The sequence below is a fragment of the Lissotriton vulgaris genome, chromosome 8, assembly GCF_964263255.1.
Source record: "Lissotriton vulgaris chromosome 8, aLisVul1.2, whole genome shotgun sequence".
NCBI lineage: Eukaryota > Metazoa > Chordata > Amphibia > Caudata > Salamandridae > Lissotriton > Lissotriton vulgaris.
In genome coordinates, this window is record NC_141696.1 from 1,437,917,620 (window position 1) to 1,437,928,907 (window position 11,288).

General features: G+C 36.2%; 1 long non-coding RNA gene across 1 annotated transcript; it reads right to left on the reverse strand.

Annotated features, from left to right (window-relative positions):
* Positions 1–2,078: 2,078 nt before the first annotated feature.
* On the reverse strand, positions 2,079–6,840 carry LOC147698902 (uncharacterized). The gene is made up of 2 exons (XR_015299377.1): positions 3,367–6,840; positions 2,079–3,227 (listed from the first exon to the last, which is right to left on the reverse strand). It is a non-coding gene; the product is annotated as an uncharacterized LOC147698902 (long non-coding RNA).
* Positions 6,841–11,288: the final 4,448 nt, after the last annotated feature.

The window sequence follows — 11,288 nt, forward strand, 5'->3', positions numbered from 1 at the left end:
CTAGTGAATTGCATTATTGAGCTAGTGGAATGGAGGAAGATTAACAATTAAGAATTTGTCTTGACAATTCTCCTCTACATTTGGCTGCACCACAGTTTCATAACAGTGGAAGGGATTTGTGCTGGTCCATGGCTCCCAGTTTGTTCTCTCCAACTGATTACAAGTTTGTTTGAAAACATTTTTATGGTGTCCCCTTGTCTCTCACTCCAACCAAACCTGGAACAAAGCCCAAATAAGCACCTCAGTTACAATCTTGTTTAGTAAATCAAAATTGCCAGACTTCAGACATGAAGTTTTGTGATATTGTGCTGTTCTCTTTCCAAGAGAGTTCCACTATGAAATCCAAGCGCTCTTATCTGGTTCACAAACACATTTACATTTGAGGTTAGGTGAAGCACTATGCGAAAATCTGGCTATGCTCCTTGGAATTAAATAACTTGTCGTGGATCACTTATTTATCATCACAGGCCGAAAAAATAAATGGCTCAGTAGACTGTAAACAAAGAGAATTTTGCACATCTCCAAGCTGGTTTCATTGAGGAGAACTGCACAAACTCAAGTGGTCCGCTATATCACAGCTGACATTTTCTGCCTTACATATAAGGTCGATCTGACTTCTTGGTAAAACTGTGTAATCAAATTATTTCCCTTTAGCTGCAAAACAAAGCCAGGCAGTTAAATGTAGCCAGACACCAATTATATGATAGACAATAGTACAGCACAGTATTTCAATAAATTAACAATATGGGCTGTTATCTGTATGCATCTGATTTCAGCCTGCAGTTCTTGGATCCCAAAGTCCTTTTTTATAGTGATACTACATTTAGCGGAGCAAAGTCCACATCAAAAGTTAAAGGAAAAAGTCAAAAGTATAAGGATACACATTTTAAAGCTTAAAGAGAATCTTGTTCATGTGAACATTTAAAATTCAGTTCCAAGACCTTTTAGGGATAATGTCCACTGAGTTTAATAATAAAACCCAATAACTGAGCACCAACAAAAACTTTGTTTATGTGCCCAGTATAAATATTAATTTCTATTCTTATTACTGTTATCTTTTCTATTGTAAAGCATGGCATTTTGCGTAAAAACAGGAAACAAAATGCAGCATAGGAAGGGGACATAAGTCAGACATATTTGTTGCCAATGCTGAGAGATGCTGTAAGTGTCACTTACATTTTTTTTAAAGTATTAATAAAATATTAAAGGGTAAAAGAGTAAAAGCACATTAGGAACTAAATCAGATCCAAAGCTGTAGCCAGTTCAGCCACCATGGTCTTTACCTCAATGAGGCTCAAATGAGCTGTAAATGATGTAAATTTTCTTAAGCATAGAGGAAGACAGTTACTCCACTTACTAAATAGATTTTTAACAAATGTTTGGTGGTTTTGAGAATAAGATGCTTCACATTAATATTTAAAATCACTTTAAAAAATTTGGATCAAGCGAAGTATGGCATGATAAATATTATCAATGGTTTGAGCCGGATTGTTCGCTGGAAGTACATTCCAAAAATCTGCAACCAAAAAGGAGAGGTGGATGTGTAGAGAACAAGGGTACACCTTTCATTTTCATACACAGGATTGCAAAGTACAACGACACAAACTCACAGTCCAGTGTTTCTGACATCTCATAAATAATAATACAAACATTTCATGAAAGGATAAAACACAAAACAATCTCCTTACTACTTTTCTGGAACAAAATAAACAGCAGTGTGGATACGAACTTCATCTTGTAACAATTACAAAAAAAATAACTAGCCCAACTTTTCACTTACATGACAAATCAGATTTTAACCTCAGAATTGCAGCATTTCCTTAAGGGCAAACTTTTAGTTTTTTTTTAGTTTTTTTAAACTTTTTTGTCGATTTGTTTTTTTTAGTTTTTTTAATAATGCCTTCACCAGAAAACAGTCTTATACCAATAAAATGCATTCAAAAATAGAAATTATTACACAACAAAAATATCTATCTTCCTTTCCAAAAGATACTTCACAAAAACATGGAAAAAAAATCTGTATTTTTTTTCCTTTTCTAAACATTTTGCTTTCAATCAAGGGCACACTTGTCAAGTTATTACTGTTTCCTTTTTTAATGAAATAAGGGTCGCTGTTGCATGAAATAGGAAGATGCCAAACAAATGATCGGGTGTGAGAGGAATAGCAATATCAAACGTATATACATCCACTGTTTATGAAAAAAAATAATCTAAGTTCAGGAAAACTCATGTAGGCATCTTCATAAATGCTTTGATCTGTCACTGTTAACTGTCATTTTAGGGTTATAATAAGGAACTCTTCTGGAAAATGTACATATCACTTGTTAAATTGGTGGTCTAAATGCTCCCAATTTAGACAGATATGAGAAATGATGCACAGAAAGGTGACATCATTTACTACGGAGCTCACAATATAGTTTTGTGGATAAACTGAGGATTGTAGTACAGGTCTTGTGTTTGTATCAGAAATGGTAGGCCTTAACCTAGAAGTCTTAATTCGGTAATAATACAAGTTACTAAACTATAAATGGGGCAGTGGCAGAAAGTACCTTGTGTTGGATTTACACTGTCATGTTTTTTGCCCTATTTTAAGATAAGATTCCATTGATTAGAAAAAGAAAATAGAAGTTTGACAATACACACACCGGCCTGCACACCTTTGTTATCCAATGTTGAAAAATAAGCACTATATAGCCTTGTTCTATCTTAAGAAATTAATAAATCTTGCATCCTAAAGTGGAAAAATCATAAAAATATCAGGAATTTTTTATGTTAATAATTTTTATTTTTTTACATGGCAAACGAGATGCAATATCATACCTGCATCAATACACCTACGGGTAAGGGTAACGTGGTCTAAGTTTCAGGTCGTCATAATGTTCAATACATACTGTAAAGTGCAGCATCTCAGTAGTATATTTAAAAGGCTGGGAAAAAGTATTACTGACTCATGGTTGGATGAGATGTGCTTATCAGTAAACAATAATGGGCTTGAAATAGGTCAGTAAGCTGAGTTTCTAAAAAAGCTAAATGTTTATTGATACAAACTTGCGTGTGGGTTTGTGAGTGTGCATTAAGGGTAGGTGCAAGAAAAGAAGGTTAACTTAATACTAGCAAAGACCCAATTTATATTGTAGAATATGAGCTTCTACATAAAAGAGTCGACCTCCTTGCTTAAGTCTATTTCACAACTTCAGGTACAAATTGAATGAACTTTAACCACATGGCTGCTGGGCGTTTTCCCCCCCAGTGCTGGAAAATGCCATTTTAGTGGCACTATGACGAGCTCAGCTCGTCATCAGCACACGACACCCGTGGGTGATGACGAGCTGAGCTCGTCATCAGCATCGAAAGGGTTAAGACCACCTTTGGTGGACAGAGAGATTTGAACTGCTGTGGAAGAAATTAGTACCCATACTTAAAAACCCCTGCATGTATATCCAATAGTCGTAAAAAGGACATATTGTGGGCTGCCTCATAACGGGATTTAAGAGTGAATTATAATATTTTAAATGTCAATGGAGAATTTACTGGCAGCCAAAGACACAAAAGCAACATAGTGCAGCCTTGTTGTCAAGGGTATCAAAATAGCACTGAGTATTTAGAGCACTTCTCTCAGAAAGGGCTTAAGTTGTTTTTGTTTATTTTTAAGAATGCCATTATAAATGTTGTTTAATTACTTAGGAAGTTTTGATAACCCTATAGGCGAATCTCAGTAGTTGTTTGTTTGGAGGGCTCACTTTAGGGAAACGGCTGTGGGAGGCAGGGATGGACATATAAGAGTTGAAAGCTAGAAAGTAGATACTTTAATGATCCATTTACACCTACGTGACATTGCATCCTGTTTTAACGGAATGAAATGTTTTGAAAGCCTTTTATTTATAATACAAACCTCTATAGGCTTTCCAAAGTTATTGGCTGTATGAATGCCCAAATATGTCTTATCTGACTCAAGCATAAACTGGATTCACCACTGATGAGAAAGACTCATCTAGCCAGTAGTGCTAAAGCCCTAAACAGGTAAATTAACAAAAAAGAGGTTTCATTTTCCTTAAAACCCAGAAATAGATCAACACCTCTAAATGAACATATAACTGGTGTTCCAATTGCTGTTAATCTGGGTTAATATCAGTCTCGAAAATGTATTGGACAGCATCATATAGGTTTTATATGTTTTCTTTTAATGTAAATTAGGCTGAATATGTTTTTTTGTTGCGGAACACTGTTCTAACACAAAAGCCAGTCTATTAAAACAGTAGCATTCTGAGAAGCTTGGAATATATAATGTTATTTCCCAGCAAATTAGTTAAATGAATATTGTAGTGTCTCAGAGACATTGTAGGTGGGGCCTTGACATGCTTCAAATATATCTACTGACTAAGGCAAGACATGTAGGCTATTCAGATGTATGCAGTAATACTTGCATGAGAGTCTGGGTGCTGGGGATATTCAATATTTTTTTCATCTACTACTCTGTGCCCTCTGCTAAAGTAATGAGCTACTCTGCCCTTCACATACCTCATTCCTAAACATGTTTCAACTCAAGTCACTGACCACCATCCAGTATGACACAGCTATCACACATCAAGCCAGTAAGCACCTGCTGGTAATGAGCAAATGATTACCAGCAGGTGGTTTGGGCCTGATTCAGATCTCTGCGGAAAGGTACTTTATCACAACAGTAACGAACATCCCATCCGTCAAAATATAAAACCCATAGTATATAATGGGATTTATATTTTGGCAGACAGATACCCGTCACCGTTGTGATGAAGTAACTCATCCACCGAGATCTTAATCAGGGCCTTAGTCTGCAAACACAAGAGATGAAGTATGACATTACAGAGACTGATGAGTAAATAACACTACAAATGTCATGAAAGGAATTTCTAAGTTACTCAATAACCTCAGCTTTACCCTTCCCAAGCAGGGCTGTGCAACCTGAAGGGTATTCTTTGTTATTTGTCATCACATAGCTAGTTATTTGTTTGCAGAACTGTTTTCATCATTATACTTATAGTTTTGGGCATGCTTGAAATTAGTTCAAATAAAATATCTTGGCAATCGTGACAATACAACATCAAGGAGAGATGGGATGGTAAAAGAGCTGAAAGGTTGAGCAGACTCAAATGAGATCTAGGCAATCGAGGTCCAGAAAAAGTGACACCCCTGCCTGAGCAGAGAATTCTAAGTATTTTACTCACTCTGATCATGCATATTCGTAAAAAAAATGTGTGTTAAAAGTATTTAAAAAATAAATAAGGTCATAAAAAAACATGCTTAACAAGACTTAATATGATAAATAGTAATCGAGCGACAGATTTCTAACTGATGTATCTGCAAACAAAACCACCTGAAGTACAAAATGGTGTAAAAAATGTTTCTATAACTAACTCTTTCTAGATCATTCATCTTAATTTCTTTTAACTGGACTCGCTGAAAATAGACTATTTTGACTAATTATGCCCGTTTTTGGCTGATGTCTAATGAAGTGCAATTTATGAAGATAGAGTTTTTACTTATTACACAAGGTGTTTTTGTTCCATAACTTTAATTTTCATGTTTGTCATTGAGAGAAACGTATATAACATAAGCAGAATTTATATAGCTAGTTTTACCGAAATTATTTTTTTTCATAAACAGCGGAAGATGTCAAATTACATTCCTCAGTGCATTGGCCTTTCAACCAAAAGGTAGTACAATTAAAAGAACAACAAATTCAACCACTCCCGTAGATTCTAGAGGCACATGATAGTACATGCGGATACACACCAGATATTGCAAAGGAAAATGAGCTGTAGCTGCAACAGTGACACAAAAGGTGCAAAACAAAGAGAGCAGAGGACAAGTGCTAAACAAAGAGTACTGAAACCGCACTCCCACTCGATGACGAGCAATCAGTAAAGAAGTGCGTGAAATTTCAGAATAGGAAGCCTTTTCTTTCACCTTTTTTTAATTTATCACTTTTTGAGACCTACAACTTCACATGTGCTGATAACAGCGTCTCTTTCCGTTTTTTTGGTCTACAGTAGAATTATATTTTATGAATAACAAAGTTATGAATACAAAATTGAGGGACTCTGCAATGACAGTATGATTCTGTGCGTCTGACTAATAACAGAGGCTATGTTATTCTCAAATTGAATAGAAAAAAATTCAAATAAAAGTAAGTATTAGTAAAAAGGAAAAGTTATATTAACTTTTATAAACACCAAATTTATTTGGGAGAGCGCTTGTCTCGTCTATACAAATGAACATCAAGCCAACTCAGGCTCGCACATTTATCCAAACCAGCCTTCTTCAGTGACTTAGGTCTGGGGATCAAAAACTAAGCGACATTGTTAGAGGGCACTACAATGTGAAAAGGTGGGTGTTACAGAAAGGAGGCACTGGATTGAGCGCTGTGTTTCTTCAGTTGTGTTGGTACAGAAATGCATGGAAGGTCACCTGGCAGATGTGAAAACAGTTGTACAGAACAGAAGTTATTTCCCCAAACTTTTGTAAGCTGGTCATAAGATTGTGGAAAACATTTACCACTTAACTAGGTCCAGGAATAGTTCTCAAACCCACATCAAGTTCCCATCTGCTCATGTGTTATGTCACTGGACATGAGAGGAAGAGGGAGAATCCTTCACTATCCATACCAATCCAAAACAGATTCATGCCCCTGCCAAGTGAAATAACTGACACAGGCACATTGTAGCGCTTTCTTTTCACTGAAATGACAGTCTGTTACCATAAGGAGTATCTGCTCAGCTCTTCACATTTTTTTTGTGGCACTGTTAGAGAAATTAGAGGCAGTTCCCACGACCCTGTTTTGTTCAGCTGAAATGTCACACCACTGTTAAACATTCTCAATCTGAATTAATGAGACCAATGTCATTGTAATCTTGCCTGTTACATGACTTGTGGCAAACGTCGTAAGAAATGTAATTAGACATAACATCAAAAATTGTAGGTGTATTAACAAAAGCGACCTGTTGACAGAGGTGTTTTAAGATACAATGTACAATAACAACGGACCAGCTCAAAAGAGACTTAAGTAAGATACATAAATGTAACTGCAGCCAAGATACACAGACAAGGACAGCAGGCTGAACAGTACACATTTCGACATCAATATGCCAATACTGTGCAATCTTTGGAGTAGATCAACTTTAGTTAAGGGTTCCTTTATGGAACGCTTATGCTCTTTTTGATTTTTTATTGTATTTCTCCAGTTTGTGGTACCTATGTTTAAATAGTGCAAAGATTATTTTCTCATACTATCATAAGTGCATTTCTGTACCTGCCCACGTGTTTTGGATGAAATATCTGTTGATGGGTCATTTAAGCAATTAGAGGGAGTAGTTTAAGGATGTAAGTAAAGGCGGAATTAAACTATTACTCTTTCTCCATGGTACAAGCTGGTATAGTCAACGTCCAATATAAAATAAAAGACATGTAGGAATGGCCAATAATATCTATATTTCGCTGTACAAACGTATGACTCAACTATACTAGGGATATCTTTTCATGAAAATATTTCAATGCCACAAATGAAATAAAGAAGTGTAGTTTAAAAGTGAGTTCCAACCGTCTTGTTCAGCATAGGCCTGTACGCTGTCTGATAGTCTGCTACAACCATCTGTAGTCACATTTAGACCACCACAGAATTGGGAAAGCTCCTAGCACCCTAACATACGTCCATACAAATACTGATGAGAAACTACTTAACGTACGGTGCCAAAAGTCCTGATGTACAAGCAATCACGAGCATCGGCCTTTGAATGTCACTGGAAATGTCAGTTGGATAAGTGTCTCCAAGGCAGAACTTAAGTCTGTTCTAAATCACCAGCCATGAAATACAATCTCTCCCAATATTGATTATATGGCTAACAGTGCTGTGCTAAACTTAGATAAAAGTGACACATCTAGTAGCTCTTAGTTCCCCATCTCTTTGGCTATGAACTTCTGTCACTTTTACAGACCCTTTAGCTTCAGCTGCCAAAAATAAGCCATGATTCTGCAGAACCACATAGAAAGGGATTTGTTCATACTTAGAACAGACTTTTTATTAGAAAAATTAAAAATGTGATTTGCAGTACTCACCAATGAATTTAGAATGATGATCTAAGGCAGAGGGTATGACCTTCTCAGTCCTCCAGAACCTACATATTTGAAGGTACCATCTTATAAACAAGCTATGTTTTATTTCCCTACCTAAAATGGACAGAGAATGCAAAAAAACCATGGAAGAGTTATATCATAGCTTTACTGATTAGCTTTCCAGTAGAAAAAATTATTTTCCCGCTTTGAAAAAGGAGGGAAGGGACGGTGGAGTGCAATCTGCTTTTTCAAAGAGAGAAGAATACCAGCCACAGTCCCCACATCTTGCTGTATTTTTCTTTCTTGTATTTAAACCTATATCATTCTATTTTCAGTAGTGCAATGCAGTGCAGTCAATGTTAGTGCAAAAATAATTTAAGAAAAAAAAGGAAAAAATGCCCTATAACGAAAACCATCAATTTCAAACAACGCTCATGGAAGGATACAGGTGACATGACATACTATCCAAGGGGCAGTCATCTCAGTGTTTTCTTGCAACACAAAAACTTTTACAAGTATTTTCAATGTGTTTTCTGGGGGCACCCAGCTCTAGTTATACCTACAAATAAATGATGTTCCAGCGTTTTTGTGGGCCAGTCCTCTATACTTTGGAAGCAGCTTTATATTGCTCGACGTCTGCTAGGTATACAGAGTGTCAAAGAGATTCCACATACCTACTAACTAACAAAGGAAATTTTAAAAACTACGCGATATTTCACAAATAAAATATCTTCAGCAGGGACTCTATTATCTCTTTTCACTGAGCCCAAAACACAAACGGATCTACATTGAAAAGATTTAAATCACAGACTGGGATAGTAATCTCACTGTGTTGTATTGATCACATAGGGATCTTAGTGGTTTTATGCACAGCGTCTGTCATTGAGCACAACTACTTTGCAGACACATGTTTATAGAAGTGGGGCTCGCACAAAACAAGTTCCACAGAAGGTAACATTCATCTCAGCGGTAAATATAGAACTTACTGTGGCCTTGCCTTGGGCCTGGGGAAACAAAGGTGTGTAGGCCCTTAAGTAATGCAGGTAAATCTTACAAAAGGAATTGGAATTCTTGAACTAATACCAGTTGTTGAGAAGCTATGAAACACACACGGCAAATATTTAGTGGTGCAGTGGTGATAGAAAATATGAGACTCAAGAGGGTCTGCAGTTTTAAAGATGGAGCAAACATAAGCTGACTAGAGAGGTTTATTAACCATGCACTCAAATCTGTATTTCATACATTTATTTATAGGGATTTAGCAATCAAAACAAACAAAATGGTTTTTGGTTCCACAATGGGATTAGTGAGATCCATAGAAAAAGTACATCTGGAATATATTCAACAAAGCAATGACAAGGGCCATCAATAAGTGATGTCACCCTCAACCACATGTCATAAATTAAAAGGGCATCCAGGAATCTTTAGTATTGATGATCACGAGTATTGTAAAACTGTATAGAGAATTGCTCTTTTTTTCCTTTTTACTGGATGGGCTCTCTCTAACAGTATGATTAAGTGTGCATTAATATTGATAGTGCAATTGCTTCTTTCACAAAGGCGTAAACAGCCTTTCAGGGATCCGACAACAAGCCCTTGTCACATAGACATTTAGGGAAGGGACAGTGGAATCCAGGCAAATCCCCTTTCAAAAAAAATAAAATACAAGACTTGTTAGTTACTAGTATTCCACAGTGTCTTTTGTCCCTTACTTCAAAGACATCTGCCATACAAGCACTCATAATGGCATTCTGTTGTATGACATTTTGAGAACTACCTTTCGGGAAACTCTCCCTCCAATTATGCAACAATGCTACAGAATTTTTAATATACACATTAGGCTGTTAAAGGGAATCACGCCATCATGTAATAAACGGGAAGACAATGGATCGTCTTTATCAATATTACGCGCCACAATAAACCCACACGATATCTCATTCAAGGGCCATTTTAAGAAAAAATCAGCACCAGTGAAGGATTATTTCACCTACATCTAAAGTAAATTGCTGGAAAGCTAGTAAAGTGTCAGTCAACATGCATTAACAAGAGTTAAGAAACGATAAAAGTTAGGAAGAGGCCATAGAGATTTCTTAAGAAAGAACACGTTTTCCACTGTAGGCATTTATGCCAAATATCGATAAGAGATTAGGAGCACCATGAATTCATCATACATTGCATGTCTATTTCTTTTGTCTCACGCTATTGTAGTTTTTCAACAATTGATAGCAATTTTTGGCAGTGTTTTACATGCTTATTAGCATGTGTCTTTTTTGCTTCATATTTGCCTCATCACAGGATCAGTTCTGGCTTTGATGTTTAGTGGTGGACACTCAAGTTGACTAATTGTGGCGCTGTAAGTTACGCCCAAAGTTAATACAAAAGGCCATGTTGTCTTTAATTTAAGAAAAAGCAACACAAGTTGCAAAAACCCATGCAACATTGAGTCTCTAATCAAGACTGGGTTCAAGCAAGGCGACTTCGTCTTGGAACAATAGTTTACAAGATAATGAGCATGGCGAGAAGAAGAGAAAATACATTTAAATTGCATCTTCAAGACAGAAGAAACCCCGAATAGTAATACCTTTAGTTTGTTGCTTATAAAAAAAGGTTGAAGGAAATATCCGATGTCCTACAAAAAATGTAATTTTTTTTATTTTGTAAAAACTTAACTGATCAGTAACCTAAGAGTTTAAAGAGAAATTCTTTCCTTAAAATAAGGTATACCAGGCTAAAGATTAAATGACTATCTTTAGTGTTTCCAGCATTCAACACAATTAGAAAGGATCTTTGTAGGCTTCATTCAACACTGATAGAAAACATACCCCTTGGGGTCTGTCTGCCTATCTAATTAAACTAATGTAAGTTAACAAATGTTTATGGCATCAGGGAAGGCATATCTTGTCTGTTCCATCAGCATGAAACTGTGTGCCATGGCCTTCAACAATGGTTCAACAACTAGTTCTTTGTGTAATGAGGCCAGACATGGAGAAGATCATTAAGCTTTCAAACTGGAAGACTTCAGAAGCCCCGACCTTTGAATAGAAACTAGGTTACTTGTCCGTACAAAGCATTTTGAAATTCAAATATCTGTGTTCAGATGACATCACTTCAAATACAATTTTATTTTGAGATTATTAATAACCGAAATGACTAAATGCTGAGCTGTACCTCTAGTAAGTGTGTACTTTCTTATTAAAGAT